This window comes from Anabrus simplex, chromosome 1 (genome assembly GCF_040414725.1).
Source record: "Anabrus simplex isolate iqAnaSimp1 chromosome 1, ASM4041472v1, whole genome shotgun sequence".
Classification (NCBI taxonomy): domain Eukaryota; kingdom Metazoa; phylum Arthropoda; class Insecta; order Orthoptera; family Tettigoniidae; genus Anabrus; species Anabrus simplex.
Genome location: NC_090265.1, coordinates 786,428,479 through 786,449,684, shown reverse-complemented (window position 1 = coordinate 786,449,684; position 21,206 = coordinate 786,428,479). Strand labels below are relative to the sequence as shown.

The 21,206-nt window shown below is 40.9% G+C and overlaps 1 protein-coding gene across 2 annotated transcripts in view; it reads right to left on the bottom strand.

The window, feature by feature from the left end:
* Nucleotides 1-21,206, bottom strand: part of LOC136857522 (aminopeptidase N) — a 518,903-nt gene that overhangs the window by 287,496 nt on the left and 210,201 nt on the right. The gene's annotated exons all lie outside the window — the stretch shown is intronic.

Here is a 21,206-nt window from a genome sequence, read left to right as displayed (position 1 = left end):
TTTTAAAATACTGTACCCCGATCAGCATTTCGGTGATTAGTGGAGGAGAGCTTCGTAGTCACAATCGAACGTTACTAGTCCACTTCCTTGCAAGGTGTGTTCGCTCTCGCGCTTCAGGGTGAGGTAAGCCGCCCGTATCAACGTCACGCCAGCCCGGCCGCACTGGGCTAGCCTCAACGGGAGCCCAGCTGAGCACCTCTCATCTACACAAATGATCAGCCAATTCCAGCAAGCACCAAGCTCTTCATCTAAGCAGATGACAGGGCGGTAACTGCTGAGGGATCATCCTTTGAAAGAGTCAGCTTTCCTTGTACTTCACCGATGGATGAACACTCCATGCTCTATGATGCCAACCATCTGAAGCCGAACTCCAGTAAACACAAGTGTATGCGTTTCATCTACTAAACAAGGAAGTACGACGGCAGCTGAACATCACATGGCGAGGGGATCGACTGAAATATTGCTCAACACCAGTTTATCTAGGTCTCACATTAGACCGAGCTCTATCGTACAGGCAGCAATGTCTGAACACGAAACAGGAGGTCAGAGCTCGCAATTGCATACTTAAGAAGCTGATCGGCAGCACCTGGGGAGCCAGCCCGCACATCCTGAGGACTTCTGCTCTTACGCTGCTTGTGTCAGCCGCTGAGTATGCCGCTCCAGTGGGGAACGCTTCAGTACATACTAGGCAGGTTGATACTGCGGTCAACGATACTTCAAGGATAATCTCGGGATTCCTACAACCAAGGCTAGTGCAGAGACTGTACCCGATTGTTGGAATAGCCTCATCCTACATCCGGAGGGCCACTGCTGCAGACGCCGAGAGAACAGAGCAGGAGAATGAGCATCGACACCCATTTCATGGTCACCAAGCTGCAAGGTCTTCCTTGCTAGGACTGCCGCTGGAGGGAACACTAGAGACAACTCGTATTAAGAGGCGGAGGATCTCACTGCCCACAGACATGTCACCAAAGGAAGAACTAGCTTCTGGCGCCGATCTACCTTACCCTGCATGGAGGTTCCTCAACCATTTAAGAGCGAGCGTCCTCGATGCAAGACCAACCTGAAGACATAGCGGATTCTTCCAGAAAACGCAGACACCTCGCGTGAATGTGGTGCTGAATGTGATTACTTTTTTGTCCCCTCCTGGACAAGCCATGCACATCACATCACAAGGTGTTTTTAGAGGAAACACAAGGCCATAGCAGCTGCAGATTTTTGGAAATGCTGACCGAACACCGAAATGAATGAGTGAGTACTTTAAGTCCCTTTGAGGAAAGTAACAGAAAACGACCTCATTTCTCATCAAGCCTTGCACATTTAATGACTCCGCCATCAGTATCTTTTTTTTTAATTTTCCCAATAACCTCTAAATATTTGTGGCGTTTTTATCATGGTCAACCCGAAATTACCGCCATCCATTGCAACCACAGCAACTAGCATTCGTCTATGTATACTAGGTCAGCAGCGTCAAGGAAATTGGCAACCATTAAGTACGACAAGACAGCATGTAAAAATTTCCTGTCTCGCTTTCGCAGATGATTTCGCGATCTTTCAACAAACGAACAATAGGCAATCTGTCAAATCGAAACCCTCAAGAAATGCTACGAAAATTTCGGTCTACAAATCTCCTTCTCAAAACCCAACGTCATGTGCAACCACTACAACCTTCAGAATTTGAGCACGAAATTTGGCAGAATCGAAAAAGTAACAGTTCCGATGTCTCGGAAAAATTGTAGTACCAACAGGAAAAGAACAGAAGGCCCTCGAGGTCCGCATCCAGAAAATGAAGAGAGCTCTCGGCCGAACGCAAAACTTTTACAACAAAACATGCCTCCCAATCTTCAGCAAAATTCGACATTACAACAGCGTCATCAAACCTGTTTACTATACGCGAGTGAAACACTGGATCTCCACAGGAGAACAGAACTCTAAGACATCCTAAAAGAGTAACGTAAAATCATCAGAAAAATTCTCGGCTCATAACTGACTGACGAAGGATACCAATCTCGTACAAAAACCGAGGAGATCTCAAATCTTGTTGCCGACATCAGAAAAAGACGCCTGAACTTTTATGAACACATCAAACGCCTTCCAGAAAATAGACTGATAAGAATCTTACTAGAGGCAACAGAAAACATCAACAGAAGTAAGTGGACAGCGGAAATCCTGCAAGACCTAGAAAAATCAGGAAACAAAGTGTCCGACATTGCAGACCGAACCTGCTACAGAATGAAAATCAGCAAGTGGGAAGTAGAGTCAGAGAGAAACCACAAGAAGAAGATTGAAGAACGAAGAACCACGATGAGAGAAAAAGTGAAGGCTGCCTGGCAAACGAGGAAATGCACAACTTTTAAGTGAGCTTTGCGTGATCATGTTTCTGTTCTTTTTAGCATCTAATAATAATAATAATAATAATAATAATAATAATAATAATAATAATAATAATAATAATAATAATAATAGAATGGATGAGAAGAGACTAACGAAAAGGATTTTCACAATACTAGACAGCAGACCTAAAGTGTCGGACAAATGGTTCAGGGAGGTGAGAAAGGATCTCAGACAGGTGGGACTAAATTCGGAAGACATCTCAAACCGAACAAAGTTTAGGTCAGTGATCGACAGATTTCAGGGATTCCATGACGAACCAAAACTTAACCGTGGGTGGACGGACGAAAGAAGACAGGCTGCCAGAGAGAGGATGCTGAAGTTTTGGGCTGTGAGGAAGGCTTCCAGAAACATGTAATTGTTATCTAACGTGGTCTCTAATGGCCGTAAACGAATATATATATATATATATATATATATATATATATATATAATAAATAATAATAATAATAATTCGAGTACCTTGGTGAATGGGTTCAATCCAACAATTCTGAGAAGTTCAGCGCCTTAATACGAGTCAACAAGTTTGAAAATGACTTCCGACTCACTCAAAACATCTACAGGGTTTTCCTGGAGGAAGGGGCCATACGATAAGAGGTGATAGTATTAGTCAGTCTAAAGCGAAAACTTTAAATGAACATATACATTATTTTCAATGGTTTCCGACATACAGACCGTACGCATTGTGTACTTCTCAATTGTCAGTTTCCCTTTGCAAGTTATGTGTAATTATTGTGTACTTGTCAACATCTACTCGTCGTGCTATGTTCAACTGCTTGTTGAACGTCTTCCAATTCATTTACATCTTGTTCACCCTGTCGTTCCGACACAACACGGACACTGGGAAGGGAACTACATTCACGCAGTGTACCGAAGACCCTCGCAAACACCTTTCGATGGGAGTAATCCACATTGAGGAAACGGTCGTTGATATTCTCAAGCAGAAGCCCTTGCATTTCCATTGCAATAACCGTAAATGTACACCATATCGGTATACTCTTCATGTGTAAATACTCTTGGCACCACTGCAACAAACGAAATGTACAAACTATGAAATACGACACTTTCTGCTAAGCCAAGTACATTAAACATACCATTTTATCAACAAACGTCACCGTGGCAAACGGCTTGACTACCATCGCCACCTTAGTACAATTACACAATATGGTCTGTATCTCGGGAACTACTGAAAGTGAAGTATATGTTCACATAATGTTTTCGCTTTAGAATGACCAATAATATCACCTCTTCACTTATGGCCCCTTTCCCTAGAGAAACACTGCATAACAAAAATTCCATCTCTTGAAATGCAAAAATTCGACATAATCAAACTAATTAGACCTGAAGCATTATATGCAACAGAATAACACTTCGAACACGTGGCCTGTTTTAAAAACTGACAATTAAGGAAAGGAGGATTATCCGAAAAATTCTTGGTCCTAGTCTCAAAGATGGTATTTACAGATTTAGGAGCAACTTACAAATATATACCCACACGGAAAAGATATCAAGCGCGTTCTGAAAAAGAAGGATAACTTTTTACGCTTACCTCTTCAGATTGTCAGCTGAAAGGAAGTGTAAACGTTTGTTATCCTACTTCAGAAGTCTCAAAACTATTCCTCCTCCGTTGGTGGAGGTCAATAAGGATATTTTAAAGTATGGAATCACAGAAATAGACATTCAACTCCGAGCACCACTCATTCAAAAACTTAGGTTCATCGCGAAGAAGTTCCAACTCGACTGAAGCATGTCCATTCTGATGTATGGAAGAAAGCACGCTCCGAAAGGATGAAAACCTGGTGGGCCCGCAAGAAGACAAACAGTTGAGATCTCGCGGTCCTTACTTGCCCGAACGATTAATAATAATAATAATAATAATAATAATAATAATAATAATAATAATAATAATAATAATAATCTATACGGTATATTAAAAGAGCTTACTAAACAAATTTGGCAACTCCGTCCTCCCGTTCTACTGGATCGATTTGCTTCATTTGTTGTTTTATTCTCTCTGAAATTACCTCCCGGTGAATCATGAGACACTGATAGATCTCTATGTTCAGCCAGCTTTGAATAATTGTAAAATCAAATAATTAAAATATCACTGCAATAATTCGAACCCATTGACGGTAAGAGGAGACCGAACTTGATAGCTGCAGTCGCTTAAGTGCGGCCAGTATCCAGTAATCGGGGAAATGGGAAAATACGGGAAACCATCTTCAAGCTGCCGACAGTGGGGCTCCAACCCACTATCTCCCGGATGCAAGCTCACAGCTGCGCGCCTCTAACCACACGGCCAACTCACCCGGTATATTTAAATTAATAAAGTTTTATTGCAGCCAATGGCCATATATACATTTTCTACTCTTTACTATATTCATGTAAGGACTTTTCTCTTTTGCTACACTTATTGAAGTGGTATCGTTCACATATTTTCTCACACAGTTTGCACACGCATTCGTCGCTTGGATCGTGATATATCTCTTTTACGCATAGCTTATGATGGAAACCATGTACTGCCAGCCTGTTGATAGCGCTGCGCATGATCTTATTTGGGCCCATCCAGTCTCTGTTTGTCATAGCATCCGTCACGTAGAACTCCGGCCAGATTTCTTCTCTTTTGCTTAACCTTAGATTTAGGTGAGCAGTGGCTTGGGGTGTCGATGGCACAGAAAGATATCTAAGGTCCTCGATAAGGAAAGGCTCCTGCACAGAAAGATATCTAAGGTCCTCGATAAGGAAAGGCTCCTGAGCTAGTTCATAAGCTAGTCTAGATGGAGATGTCTTAGAAATACCTAATATTCTTTTCAGAAAGGTAGCTTTCACTTTTTCAAGGGTAGTTATGTCAGATGTTGATAATTTGTCCCAGATTAAATCTATGCCATATGTCAGAATGGGTAGTATCTTTGCATGAAAAAGTTTCATTGCTGAGCCTATTGATATTTTGGTTGGGTCTTGTATATCGTAAATTCCTCTAATTGCTGCTGCTGCTCTTTCCCTCACATGTATTTTGAATGAGGATCCTGACGTTTGTAGAGTGATGCCAAGGTAGCGAAAATTATTTACTGTAGTTAAATCTACCCCTGGATATGAAATTCTATCTGTCGCTGCTATTCTTCCTCCTTTTCTGAAGACCATACAGACTGTCTTGTTCTTGTTAATCTGGAAGTCGTTTGTTCCGGCCCATTCCTGTAGTCTACTGCGATCAGAAGGTCTTCTCTGTTTCTCGAACCTATTATCATGTCATCTGCGTATGCATACAGCACTGTTGGCAAATTATCTGTTATTCTTGTCATGTCTGTTGTAGCTACGTTAAAAAGCGTAGGGCTAATGGGGTCTCCTTGTAACACACCGTTTGTTTGAGTGATGGGGGAAGAGAGTGATACCCCATCATCTATTCTCACGCTATTATAGGCTAGAAGGTTATTTATTACAATCTTAAGTTCGTTGTCTGCTCCAATCATGCCGTCTAATTTTTCCATTAATTTTGATCTGTTGAGCATGTCGAAAGCCTTGCTGAAGTCAATGAATATAGCATAACATTTTCCTTTTGGGTGCCTAAGTGCTTCTTGCACCTCATCTAGTAAATTAGCGACAGCTTGTAGAGTTCCTCTGCCTTTCCTGAAACCGAATTGTTCTTCTGGGAGATGATCATCTATTAGTTCGTTAAGTTTTTGATTAATGATTTTTGTATATACTTTCATGATGATGTTCTCTAGCGCTATCCCTCTATACGAGTTTTCGTCATCAGGCTCTCCTTTTCCCTTGTATAAGATTTTTATGTAGGACGTCCTCCAACTTTCCGGAATTCTACCTGTTTCTAGACATTTATTGAATAGCTTGGTCCAATAAGGTGCTAGCAATTGTAGAGTCTCTTTTAGATTCTCGTTGTAAATTCCATCCGGACCGGCTGCTTTGTATTTTTTAGTGTCTTGAATTGTTCTCGTCACTTCATCTATTGTTATTTCTAGATTTTTTGTCGAACATTTTGCGACTTCTAGTGCTAATGTTCGTCTTCCTGTATTTATTACATTATTAAAGTGGATTTCCCAGTTATTCATGTTTATTTGATTCGATGGATTCACCCTTTTCTTCTTTGGAGCTACAAAAGGATATCTTAAAGCTTCTTGGGCTTTCTGTTGTGCCTGCATTTCGGTATAGTTGCTCCTTTTCGATTTCAGTAATTGTTTATAGTTTCTTCGTTGTATCGCGTACGCTTGTAAGGTGATTACAGTTTTAAGTCTTCTGGCTATATGTAGTAAGTTTAGCGTTTTTCTTCTTTCTATGTAGCATTCTTCATCAAACCATTCTTTGGACTTCCGAGGTTTCTTGTGGAACAAAGAATCCCTTATTATTCCATTGATGGCATCTAGAGCTGTTTCGAGATTACCTTACTCGATGAGCTGATGAGTCTCTTCTATTCTTTGGCTGTTTTCCCTGAGTTTGTTTTCGTCTATATTTCTTGATCTTATGCGTATATTCTCTGTTTCGTGCGGGACCTCTTGTCTGATTAAGAAATTTGTCGATACTGGTAGATGTTTCCTTTGTGCGGCAATACCTTGATTTCTCATAATCTGATGTCTTATCAATTTAATATTTCTTCCTCGGTAGAAAATTAAATCAATGGTACTGGAACCGTTTGGAGCCAAGTAGGTGACTTCTTCGCTTTTATTGATTAGACGGTATCCTTCCGTGAGCAGCATTTCTAATACGATATCTGTTTTGCTAGTCTGTTTATCCAGACGACAATTAAAATCTCCAGCTAGTATTACATTTTTGTCCTTGTCAGTAAGTGCTAGAATTTTGGCTATGTGCTCGACAGTGTCTTCCACTTTTTTCAACGGACTAATATAAGTTCCTACTATAGTAATTTCTTCTGCTTTCAAGATTACTAAGTTTTCATCTATTATTGTATCTATCAGTCTACCCATTTTGTTGTTGTACATGCAGGTTACTCCTCCTCCTGGCCTTCCTCGATCCTTCTTAATTGATAGTGCGTGTTTGCTGTAGTAGCCTGGCGTATCCATCTTTTCTGTCAGCATTGTTTCTGTGATTATAATTATATCATGTCCTGCCCAAGGATTTTCTGGGATTGTTGAGAGTAAACCTCTTATTCCTTCTACATTCCATAAAATCAAGTCAAGTGTGAGGTTGCCTGAATCAGAGTTATCTTTTTTGATTAGTGTGTTCATTAACCTATTGAAATTTTGCGCCTTCTTGCCTTCTGTTTCGAAATTGCAGAGTATAAAATTATATATAATTAATAAAAAAATGATTGTGCAATATGTAATACTGTACATTTTCAGAATCAGCTATGCACCTCATATGTAAATAATAATGAAGTATTTACCTTTGTTAAATTATTATCAGTATGATGTATCACATACCAATTTATTCATCGTTAATTACCACATCCTTCCAAACATGACTAAATGAACTATGAAGAGACTTTCTTTGAAGTCAGGATGCTTTGTGCGAACGGGATTTTATCCAACCACCTGATAGAATGCCTGGATTATATTGGAAAGCTATGTTTTAACACTAGCATATAGACGCGCGCATTGTCGATTAAATTATTATTTTTTCTTTTTAGCTCATCCACACCGCACTAAGAGAGATTATAAAACATTCCAAGCACTCATTCTGATTAAAAAGCCCAATGTAATGTAATTAAAGGGAAGTCGATACCACGAGCAGCCAAGCCAATGGGAGATAGGCTGAGTGGCATTTCGATGAACCGCTGTCTGAAAGCTGATCTGAAATGTGAAAGCATTTTGATATTCCAATACGTTCCTTCTTAATCACAAGCAGCTTTAGGAAATATACACTGTCTGGAAAAAAAAAGTTAAGCACCCAGAAGGAGTAGTCCAATCTTATCCCATTTCGGGGTACAAGCACACCATTGATATGTGAGTAAATGATTAGATTTACAAGGATATGTAATGTGTAGAACGCCCACCAGAGTGCATTCGCGATGGAACCGTCCTGCTGTGAGTCAGACAGTTAAGCAAGACGTGCAAAGAGGACTGCGTACAGTACGAAGCACCCGCGATGTCTCGCAGACGCGTTAGACAGCCTATCCACCAACTGACTGCATTTGACAGGGGCCGCATTGTGGGACTACATGAGACTGGTTGATCGTATCGTGCAATTGCTAGGCATGTGGGTCATTCAGATGTCACTGTGACCCGCTGTTTGACTCAATGGGTACATGAGGGCACCCAATCACGTCGTGCAGGTTCGGGTCGACCAAGAAAAACCCGCCATCCGCGAACATGTACTGGAGACTCTAAAACCTCCTGTGAGTTACCGCATCCGCCGGATTAGGGTCCTACCGCCCCATGCGTCGATTGTCATTGACACCAATACACCAACGCCTGCGTTTGAAGTGGTGCCTTGCCCAGGAGGCATGGGCAGAAGACTACTGGCATCGCATCACGTTCAATGATGAGTCTCGCTTCTCCATAACCTCCGATGACCATCGTGTGCGGGTTTGGCGGCGTCGAGGGCAGAGGGAAGAACCTGCCTATACTGTAGAAAGACACACAGGTGTAATCCCTGGCATCATGGTGTGGGGAGCCATAGGATATGCGTTTAGGTCACCTCTAATAGTGCTTCGGCAGACTTTGACGGCACAGCGATACGTCAGAGAGATTCTGCGTCCTCATGTGTTACCCTTATGGCACAGCGCCCTGGGACCGTGTTCCTGGATCTCACCATCAATGAACACGTGTGGAATGACATTCGAAGGGGACTCCGTCCCAATAAAAACCTGCGGGATCTGGAGGGACAGCTGGAACAACTGTGGATGAACTTGCCAAAGCAGAGGCCAAAGGGGGGAGTACGACCCTACTGACCTGGCGCCAACACTGCCAATGGCCTTGTCTCTTTCATTACATATTGTAATCATTTCAATAAAGCACATGGTCTTTCAGCATATGTAGTTTCATTCACTTTCAACCACTCCTTCTAGGTTCTAAACTTATTTTTTTTGTCAGGCAGTGTATATACGCTACTGGCCTGTCGTAGGAATAGCTCTGCGAATAAAGACTAAACATGAAACTAATAATAAAGGAAGCGTGAAAAAAGTAACGGAAAATATGCTGAACTACCGAAGACCATTTATTTACCTTTAAACTTACACTTTCGCTGTGACTATATATGTGGAATTTTTGAACCTTGGCAATTTATATGATTTTCACAATGAAGTCAGTTCGCAGGACTTGAATCTATCACAAAGCTGGGCGCATAATGCTCGGCAAATTTTCAGTAGGCACTAAATCTGAAATGTACCTGTGAAATCATCCGCTGAATCATAAAGCAGTAAGAATCTAATGTGACTATGGTTAGTAGAGAAGTCCTGACTGACTGACTGACTGACTGATTCATCATCGCCGAGCCAAAACTACTGGACTACGGGGATACATTTATATAACAGCGTATTTGCTCACTAAAGGAGAAATTTTTAAATATTCTGTCGCTAAGGGGATGAAAAGAGCGTGAATTCTTTAAATGTATATATCTATACCTCAAAAACCTAATAGTTTCCAGGCGTAAACATTGGATTTTGGTACCTCCTTTAATTTTTTTAATTTCGTGTGGCTACTTCTAGCCGAGTGCAGCCCTTGTAAGGCAAACCTTCCGATGAGGGTATGTATAGATAACTGCGTGTTGTTGTGGTGGAGGATAGTGTTATGTGTGGTGTGTGAGTTGCAGGAATGTTGAGGACAGCACAAATATCCAGCCCCCGGGCCAATGGAATTAACCAATGAAGGTTAAAATCCCCGACCCGGCCGGGAATCGAACGCGGGACCCTCTGAACCGAAGGCCAGTACGCTGACCATTCCTCCAACGAGTCGGACTACTTTAAAAAGACCTGGTACTTTTTGGTTTCGGAAAATCCATTTGTAGGGGGTGGGGGAAGTAAAGGACTGGAAAAGGTGTTGAATACTTTTTATGGGAATACTTATATCTCAAACGCTGATATGTTACAGACGTGAAAGTTGGTATTTAGAATCTCCTTTGAAAATGAACAAACACGTATTTTTTGTTTCGGGAAATCCACTTAAAGGGATGGGGTGAAATGTCCCGCATAAGTCCAACCCCTCGTCAGCGTCGTAGGAGACGGGGAAAGGTATGAAGTAGGGGATAGCATGTAAGGGCGAAGTACAGTGGGAACCTCGTGTGCCCCAGGACCGCTACGGTAGCTGTGAAGGTCTTACAGGAACCCTAAAACAACGATTAAGGGGGCTCTGGTGAAGTCCTTAACGGCAACTGAGGCTCCCTCTTGGGGTTAAATGAAGAGGGAAATCACTTGTGGTCAAGAGGGATCTTCAAAGGCTAAGGGAGACAACCCCAACATAAAACAGCAATGCCTGGAGGCTTCAGGTGGCAGCCCCACCACCAGGCTTGGGTGCTGTGGGCTAATAACTCGCATAACCTTAAATGAAACCATTACAGAAACAACAAAGCGAAACCGGACTGATCCAAAGATGATGACTTTTGGCCTGAAAAAGGTAACAAAATTGGACTTACGACGATAAATGCATATGATCAGATAACTAATGTTTTGTTGAATCCGTATTTCACTCGCCCTGAAAATAAATCCGAATTATTTCCTGCGAAAAATATTAAGGGGTGTTATGACTGAATTTTCAAACTTCTTCAATTTTGATTCTATTTTTAATAAATGTAGGTTTCCCAGTTAGGCACAAATAAACACATACTTTACCACATTCGAGATATGTAGATTGTAGATGTATTGGTTCAAACGGTTCTTTTCTTTCAGTTTTCCCTTATACAGTACTAGCAAGGTACCCGTGCTTTGCTACAGTTTTAAATTGAAAGCTGTGTTTCGAAGTTTTAAATTTTGTAGAGTCCACCACCGGCTAACCTATAAAATGCACCCTCAGTTCGTACGGCAAATGATTTTAGAGGAATGATTTATTTACGCATCTAACATTAATTTCAACACCATACAAATTGAATGTTTTTAAACCCTATGTTATTTAACATCTAGGGCGCAAGTGCAACCAACCTGAGAAATGTTTACTTCGTGCGTCGAACAGTAATGGAGGAATGATTGTTTTGTTTCAGGGGTAGAATGTTTTAAAAATATTGAAAGAACCAGATTAAGTACTGGACAGATTAAGAAAGCTGGCAGGAGATATGGGACAGAGTGAATAACGCCAAAAATCAACATTTGTTCTCAGCTGGGAGGACCATAGTTACGGGAGGTAAACTCATGAAATTAAATGGGATAAACTACGAGACGTGTGAAGTGCTGATGACGAAAGATCATGACATGAAATAGAGCAAGGATTGCTGCACGCAATAGGGCTTCCTTAGCTTTAAATGAAAGTGTTCAGATCACGCAGCCTTAGTAGAAGACTGAAACGGACGGTTTATCGAAAGGTAATACAACCAGTGGTCAGGTGATAGGTCTGCCAAGAAAATTTACAAAGGAAATTCACGTGGCAGAAGATCGAAAGCAAGACCTCGTAAAAGATGGCTGGATGAGTAGAGTTGGATTTAAGAAAGATGGGAATAGAAAGATGGAGGAAGCGTGCTGAAGATCGTGAAGATTGGGCTACAATTGACAGAAAGGCCAAGGCTCTGGATTGACTGTAGCACTAAGTAAGTAAGTAAGTAAGTAAGTAAGTAAGTAAGTAAGTAAGTAAGTAAGTAAGTAAGTAAGTAAGCAAGCAATTAAGTATGTAAGTTTGATCCTGGCTCAATTCGGTGATATTTGAAGATGCTCAAACGCGTCAGCCCCGTGTCGGCAGATTTACCAGCACCTAAAATATTTTTGGCTTATTAGTGTTAATATACACATTATGAAAAACTTTCTTCTTTCTTTCCTTCTTTCTTTCTTTCTTAATCCGTTTACTTTCGGAGTTGGTTTTTCCGTCGGACTCAGCGAGGGAGGATCCCACCTCTACCGCCTCAAGGGCAGTGTCCTGGAACGGGAGACGTTGGGTCGGGGGATAGAACTGGGAATGAGACCAGTACCTCGCCCAGGCGGCCTCACCTACTATGTTAAACAGGGGCCTTGTAGCGAGATAGAAGATCGGAAGGGATGGACAAGGAAGAGGGAAGGAAGCGGCCGTGGCCTTAAGTTAGGTACCATCCCGGCATTTGCCTGGAGGAGAAGTGGGAAACCATAGAAAAACACTTCGAGGATGGATGAGGAGGGAATCGAACCCCTCTCTGCTCAGTTGACCTCCCGAGGCTGAGTGAACCCCGTATCAGCCCTTGTACCACTTTTCAAATGTCGTGGCAGAGTCGAGAATCGAATCCGGGCCTCCGGGCGTGGCAGACCATTGTGAAAAACAAGCGTTGAAATATCGGATGTTTAAGAGTTATAATTTTTCAAACATTTTGCGAACCTATAAAAATGTCTCACTTTCGGGTATAAAGACCATCCTGATCTTTAAACTACAGACGGCATACAGGTACTTTATTTCTATGAATAACTATCCAGTAGAGTGTATATTGAAATAAATGCCGAAACTTGAAAGTATCATACACACGCTACTCTCACAAAGTTTATCAAAACAAGTGAAGAGAGAAGATATTGTTTGGACAAGTTAAATACTTAGCTCGTTTGGTGTGGTCCAATTACGAGCCTCCACATGCCTTCAGTAATCGAGAGGCCTCTTTCTTAACGAAAAGAATCAGTTGAAGCTGATGCTACGCAGAGAAACTGCTGCATGGGTCCATGTTCACCTGCGTCTGCACAATCATTTGTTACAACTTGCAGGCTCATTTATCTTGTCAGACGTCACCATTAAAGGGGACTCACTGATAACGTAACCCAGTAAAAACTCTCTCACTGTACGAGAACCCAATATTGTACACAAGATTGAATTAGGATCCACTTCATACAGAGGCTTGTCTACACACGTTGACATAGTCTAGACCGGAACATCTGCTGTGTGTGAGAAACTGCGTATTACTGGCGTAGAGTGTGTGCGCAGGCAGCTATTTAGGTATTTTTAGCGGCGTAAGAGACTTCGTAGCTCAGGTGCCAACTCGCTGGCCTGTCACCCTAAGTGGTTCTGTGGCTCAAATCCCGGTCACTCCATGTGAGATTTGTGCTGAAAAAAAACAGAGATGGGACAGGTCTTTTTTTAGTACACTGCACATCCTATACAAAACATAACTTGTGCCCCATCCAAATTGTAACATGAAATTAGCCTGTCAGATAATGATAACATTTCATTCTCGAAATTTTTGGTAATTTTCTTATGTCAAAATTAATGTAAATATTGAAGTATGGTGGTAGTGGTGGTGGTTATTGTTTCAAGAGGAGGTGTAACTTGGGCAACCGTGCTTTATCAACATTAATCACAATGAAAACATACAAGAGCTCGGACACTTAGAAAAAAAAAGGTATCGGCAAAAAAATACAACGGTCACGAAGGGCAGTAAGTGGAAGACTTCTTAGGCCTTGAAAACCTTAATACAGTTGGGGACACAAAAGAACAAGTGTTGCCCAAAGGAGGTCGGATAGGATAGATGAAATTGAGGAGTCTGGCATAAGTAAGTTGGAGTAATTCCAGAACCCAGCTAAGGGTTTCGTGGTCACTAATACATGCTCGAAATCTGGTTCATTCACGCTTAACACAGTTATCCTGAACACATTATTATTATTATTATTATTATTATTATTATTATTATTATTATTATTATTATTATTATCGATTCATTAAACACGTTTACTAAACACAGCTTTATGCACTGTTCGGCCGTTCTAATGGACCGCTTTTCTTCATCCTTTTTTACTCTCTCCGGAATTACCATCCGGTGAATCGCCAGACAATGGCAGGTTTCTAAGTTCAGTCAAATGTGAGTAATCATAAAATCAAATCACTAAAATTAATCAATAATTGCAGGCGAAGGCTTACCATAACCAGTAATATATTTTCTACTTAACTGGTTGTTAAGAGATTTACATTTTCATTAATACTCTTATATATGTTATTTTCATCCTTAGTAATGTGATTCAATGCAGCCATTTTAGATTACTACTTTTCAAGCCAGAGAGTATACACTTCGTCTGATGATACAAGAATACTATTTACTCTTTGATTCTCTGACCTTCTGCAGCTTATAAATATACTCAACAGATGGCAGAACGTTCCTAATAAGTTACATGATGCTAAGAGAGAACAGTCGACGTACGCACACACGGAAAGGTATCAAGTCGACTAGCCTTATGTATGACCGTTAATCAAGCGCAGGGACACTCTCTTGAGAAAGTAGGTGTCTACTTACCCGACCAATGGTAGTTGCACTATCTAGGGCAAGATCGTTTGAAAACGTTAAGATCCAGATACGCCGAATGGTCGAAGCGCGGTGAATATCGTATGGAGAAAAGTGTTATAAACTACGTTACGAATGGATCAGTTGTTATGTACCCGTATTAAATGTTCATGAATCTACTGAAAAGTGCTGCGGAGCAGCAGGGGTCCTCTAGTTATTCTTCTACGCAAATGGTCACAGGACCACGCGGAATCAACATTCGTTTAGCTTTCCTCCTTGCCCAATAGTTATTCATTTTCATCGATTGTTGTAATTTCTGTTCCTCCGACCAGGTACGTCGTGCTGGTTTCTTCTCGTCTTCATCAAATCCCCTGTGTGAACGATTTTAATGATTACATTTCTGTTCTGCAGATTTGATGATCCTAATTCCGTGAGGTCTTTCTCTACTTGCTTATACCGTTTTGATGTCGTACGTTTGATTTGCAAAAAATGTGTAGTTGAAAAGTAATTATGTTTTTATTCAATTTTTCCAAATGGCTTATAAATTCAATTCGTCGCAGTCTCATTGTATCAGTAAGTTTAGATATTTACAAGTTGGGTTTGGGGTAATATATTCCATTTGTAATTCTTGGCTCTAGGAGTTTTCTCATTATTTTCCTTTCTTTAATTTGTTATTGTTCCTTTGAATTTTTATGGTGTAAATTCAGGGTTTCTGAAGCCTAAAGAGCTTCAGGTTTGACGAAGTTTACTGTTCCAAGACAAGCCTTTTCTGTTATGAACATCCTTTGTGTGTTGAAAAGCAACTTCATTTTCTGAACTCTTGAAGCCACCGATTCATTTTCATTGCCATTATAAATTATTATTATTATTATTATTATTAATAATAATAACAATACGGGGTTTCCTTCTTTCACAGAGGGATAAGAAGCGCCTGGGTTGAATGGCTGCACAAGGAATTACCTAGAGCAGAACTTAACACAAGAAGTTTTGGAAATTTTATTTCCTTCCTCTTATTTTTTCTAGTTTAAAATTGATAGACAGAGAATCTGAATGAATAGCCAGCAAATAGAACAGATTATTAATGAGTTCAGCAGCTCTAACAATAACAGGGACTTAGAAGTCCGAAAATCAGGTACAAAATTTGAGATAATTATCAATTTGTTGAATTACAAAGAAAAGGGACAACTATTTTGTAAGAGCAGCATCTGCTCCAAGAAAGTACATTAATGAGGAATTTGAACTCTGAAAAACCGTAGTCTAGCCTCGCAGAGGCAATCATTTTCTTTTGGTGCACTAGATCACATCGGGTGACCTCACTTTAAAATTTTGATCAATTTATCCACACTAGCATTGGTCACTGATCCAAAAATGAAGCAGAATCGAAGAAACACATGCCCTAAGAATAATACAGGAAACAAAGAGGCGTAATTGCCCATACTACCTGGCCTCAATAGTAAAAAGAAAAGATTGTACATAACCGGCCTTAAAAAAAATGCAAGGAGACGGAACACCTGCACTCCTAGAAATTGTTAAAACCCTAAGTGGGCTTACAGCCGGAAGATACAGAGGATAATCCTGTGCCGCTCCGGGGTGACTCATCGGGAAACATTAATGCCAAGGCAAGATTAAGAAATTTATAGGTTGAAATCTTTAGTCCCCAATGCAAGGTTGAATGGTAACGACAGAGGGTCATCTCCCTTTGTTCCCTTAAATTACGGAACCAGAAACTTCAGACTTGCCGAAAATTCTACATTTAAAACCAGCAGTTCATAAAATTACATTAAATAACAAGAGGTTGAAACTTTCCCCTCAAACTATCCACAGGAGCTATCACGTGTCTAGGTAAGTTCTGCCATTACCTTGAGTCGCTGGATCTTCCTCACGCAGGCCTCGCCCCTGCATCCTGGCTCACGTTAAGTCGCACTCCTCAGCACTGGAGCAATTCAGATAAGACTACCCAAAAGTGCCCTGCTTTTAAAGTACCATAAAGGGAAAGCTTCCAGAACTTTTTGCTGATAGACTGGATTCCTGTACACACCTCCGGTCTCAATTGGTTACAGAAGATATTTCCAAGAATCTGATAGGTTGATTACAATCGAGGAGAATCCAGCTGAAGTGTTGGAAACTTCGGTGCATTAACAAAACAATCCTCAGAACCAGGTTTATAAACTTCAAAAATAAATATTAATCTATCGAGTAGTTAATCTTTAGTCCAGAAGAGGGAGCCACTAAAACGATTGTAGAGACATCTAACAGTAGAAGACGAAAGTTTCTGGGAGTTCACCAGTTCAAGTCTCTTGGCATAGATGGCATCATGGTAGGCGCGCAGTTTAACTAGCCGGGTAAGGTGTACCCCTGGTACTATTATTATTATTATTATTATTATTATTATTATTATTATTATTATTATTATTATTATTATTATAGTACGATTCTCACGATACACAATGACGTACATACATGTATTTGGTAAGTGTAATTCACGCACTATGCGTTGCAGTAGCCTGAGAATTTAGCAATGGTCTTGTTTATCGTGCCTCCGAACATCTTTCTGTTAAAACATCCAACTTGGTTAGTTCCCTCACTCAAAGGTTTTGACAGCTTAAGTACGACGCGCGTGTAATTGAACTGGTTGTAGCCAGCTTGCCGAGCGGCACATACCACTGGAGTACTACATAACATTGAGGCGGAGCCAAGCCATAATTATTCCTGGTTTATAAGCAGCTCTGATGGAAAGTAGCCCGCTTAAATGGGAACCTGAATTCCGTGGGAAATGCGTGATTGGAATATGGACTTCTGTTACACTGAGCACGCAACATCAGAGAGATTATAAATATAAAGGCTTGTTCATTTAAGTTGTCCACTTCAAATAACTCGTGAATCGTTGAAGATATCGACATTCTGTATTCACATTCAGTAATGGTACTAAGGGGCTCGTAATCAGAGCATCATGGCGTCGATATCTTATGAGATAATGGTGCTAACTTTTTAAAAATAGAACTACTGTACACTTCTCTACACACAGCCTTACACATACAAACATCACAAATTCCGCACCGTGATTATTTTGAATATCGGTCAAGTAATTCTCGTGAAAATGCAATCTATTCAAACGTGCTTAATTTAGTACTACTACTACTACTACTACTACTACTACTACAACAATGTTTTCATTCCTCCCCTGAAGGGAGAGGAGGGCCCCTTAGACGGTAACGCCAACACTCAGGCCGGGAGATTTGTTACGGTGGAGGAGATGCACGATGAAGGGGAGGGAGTTGGCGGCCCGTGCCTTAGTGCAGGAGCGTACAGAGCGTACGGCTGACAAATTTGCAGTCATCTTGATTGTTTCCCTCTATTCACTGCATGTCTAGTCTTTGTGGTCTTTAATCCGTCTTATTTTACGTCCCACTAACTTCTTTTATTGTTTCTGGACGCTGAGGTACTGAATGTAGTGCCACAGAAGTTCCTGTACGTCCCGGTGAATCTACTGACACGAAGCTGCCGTGTTTGAACAACAGGAAAGAAGCAGTCAATTGGGGCTCGGAAGGCCAGCGGTCTACCGTCTGACCCGCAGCCCAGTACAGGGATTATCAATCTAATAAATACATTCAATCATCATTATAGATGTATGGCTTTCAACATTTAGTCTGCAAGTCTCTTTGAATTTATTAACCGCCGCCACAATCCTTTATTTGTTACTAGTTCTATGGATTCGTTCAGTTCTATACCTCTTATCTTTAAACCGTTAGAAATTGAGTCGAACCATTGACGCCTTTGTCTCCCTCTAGTTCTCTTACCCTCCATAACAGAGACCATTATGTTACAATTTTGCTTTACATCACACCGACACAGATAGGTCATATAGCGACGATGGGATAGGAAAGATCTGGGAGTGGGAAGGAAGCAGCCGTGGCATTAAGGTACAGTCCCAACATTTGTCTGGTGTGAAAACGGGAACTAAAAACCATTTTCAGGGCTCCCAACAGTAGGATTTGAACCCACTATCTCCCGGATGCAACCTCACAGCTGCACGCCAATAATCATTATTTTTCTAGGTAACTCCTATCCTCCTCCATTCGCCATACATGAACCCACCACCGAAGCCAGTTTATGCGTACAGCTTCATCAATCGAGTTCATTCCTAGCGCAGCCTTTATCTAATAATCATCATCGTCATCATCTGTTTACCCTCCAGGTTCGGCTTTTCCCCCGGACTCAGAGAGGGATCCCACCTCTACCGCCTCAAGGGCAGTGTCCCGGAGCTTCAGACTCTTGGTCGGGGATACAACTGGGGAGAATGACCAGTACCTCGCCCAGGCGGCCTCACCTGCTATGCTGAACAGGGGCCTTGTGGAGGGTTGGGAAGATTGGAAGGGATAGGCAAGGAAGAGGGAAGGAAACGGCCATGGCCTTAAGTTAGGTACCATCCCGGCATTCGCCTGGAGGAGAAGTGGGAAACCACGGAAAACCACTTCCAGGATGGCTGAGGTGGGAATCGAACCCACCTCTACTGTTGACCTCCCGAGGCTGAGTGGACCCCGTTCCAGCCCTCGTACCACTTTTCAAATTTCGTGGCAGAGCCGGGAATCGAACCCGGACCTCCGGGGGTGGCAGCTAATCACGCTAACCACTACACCACAGAGGCGGACCTTATCTAATAATAATAATAATAATAATAATAATAATAATAATAATAATAATAATAATAATTTTTCCGTGTTCTGGAAGAATTCAATGTAGACAGGAAAACAAGAGATTTAATCATTCAAACACTAACAGGCACCACTTCAAAGGTTAACTTCTTAGGGGAATTGTCTGAAACATTTGATGTTAAAACAGGAGTCCGACAAGGAGATGGGTTATGTCCTTTATTGTTTAATCTTGTTTTGGAGAAAGCGATTAGGAATCGGGAAAAAGAAGTAGGAATAACCCTTGGCAGATTATGTGAAAACAAAATTAATTTACAGTGTTTGGCCTTCGTTGATGACTTAGCAGTGCTACCCAATAACACACAGGAAGCGATTGCATCAATTGAAAAACTCTATGACATTGCATCCAGAACTGGACTCGAGATCTCACATCAGAAAACTCACTACATGGAAGGATCTCTTCGGTACCTAGATGGACAACCAATGAAAACGCAATATGGCAAATATCCCCAGTGTTTAAATTCAAATACCTGGGAGAAGTAATTCAACCTTCAGGACTGAATCATGGAGCAAGCAAAGAAAGGGTCTCTCAACTACATAACTACAAAGAACATGCAGACTCACTTGGAATCAAAATAATTAAAAATCCATATCCCTAAATGCAAAATCAAGACATTATAATACTGTAATCAAGACTGAACCACTACATGCATCTGAAACACTGATCATTGGGAGAACATCATTGATTAAATATGTAGAAAAGCAAAAAAAAAAAAAAAAAAAAAAAGAGAAAATCTGAAGAAAAATTATTGGACCAGTCTGTACAGGGGGAATCCGGACAAGGAAATCTCATGACCTGTACCAACACAGAAAGGAAATCCCACACACATTTACGAAAAGAAGTTTTAAATTTTACGAACATATTGTCAGAATGAGTAATCAGAGATTGATCAAAATAATTCTGAACCTTACCCTATCAATGGAAGTAAAAAAGCAATTGGTTGCTCGAAGTTGGAAGAGATCTTCACGAAATAGGCATCACAGATGACATTGTGTTAGACAGATCCAAATTCAGAAAATTAGTCCACAATCATCGCTTTAAACATCATCCAAGCACTACGACCAACAAAACCTGGTCAGAAGATCTCAAGAAATGCCACAGCGAGAAGATGAAGAGATTTTGTGAGAAGAAAAAGGCAACCACATCAGCTAAATAAGTTCAGTCGGGCTCCTTAGTTGGGCATAACGAAGGAGGAATAATAATAGGTTCAATCTAAAGTAAAGAACGAAATTATCAGAACAGAGAAAACATAACGGGAAGGAAAAGGGAAATAAAAGATTTTGTGGACATATCGTAACAATGAATGAAAACAGATTAACAAGAAACATGTTCAAAGACCTTTGGGAAGAAAAATCAACAACCTAGATTCAAAAAGTCTAGCAAGATTTGGAACGAATTGGAATGAGAGGAAGAAATAATGAAAGAGGAATTTTAAGAAATAGTGTAGATGAGAACACTTCTCTAGAAGTAGAAATGTTGTTCCTAAATTATTCGACTTTCTTACTGGGAATCAAACCCACATCGTCCCAAGTGAACGCAGAACGCCTTGGGTAGGCAACCTCTCCGGCGCCTCAGCGTTTCGGGAAACCGTAAGCTAGAAATTTACCAGTGGTGAAATTAATTCATGAACAAATTACTGCTTTCATGGAAAAGTAACAAAGAATGCATCACTGGAGTTTAATTTCCAGATCGGTGAATCATTGGAGAAGTTGAACTTTGGCTTCTTCACTCTTTTTTCAGCATTTTTTTGATACAGAGAAGTCTTTAGAAATGTGAGGCGTACTGCTTTCACTTGAAGACGCTACATGGCCGAGCGAAAGTTTGTGAATACATTC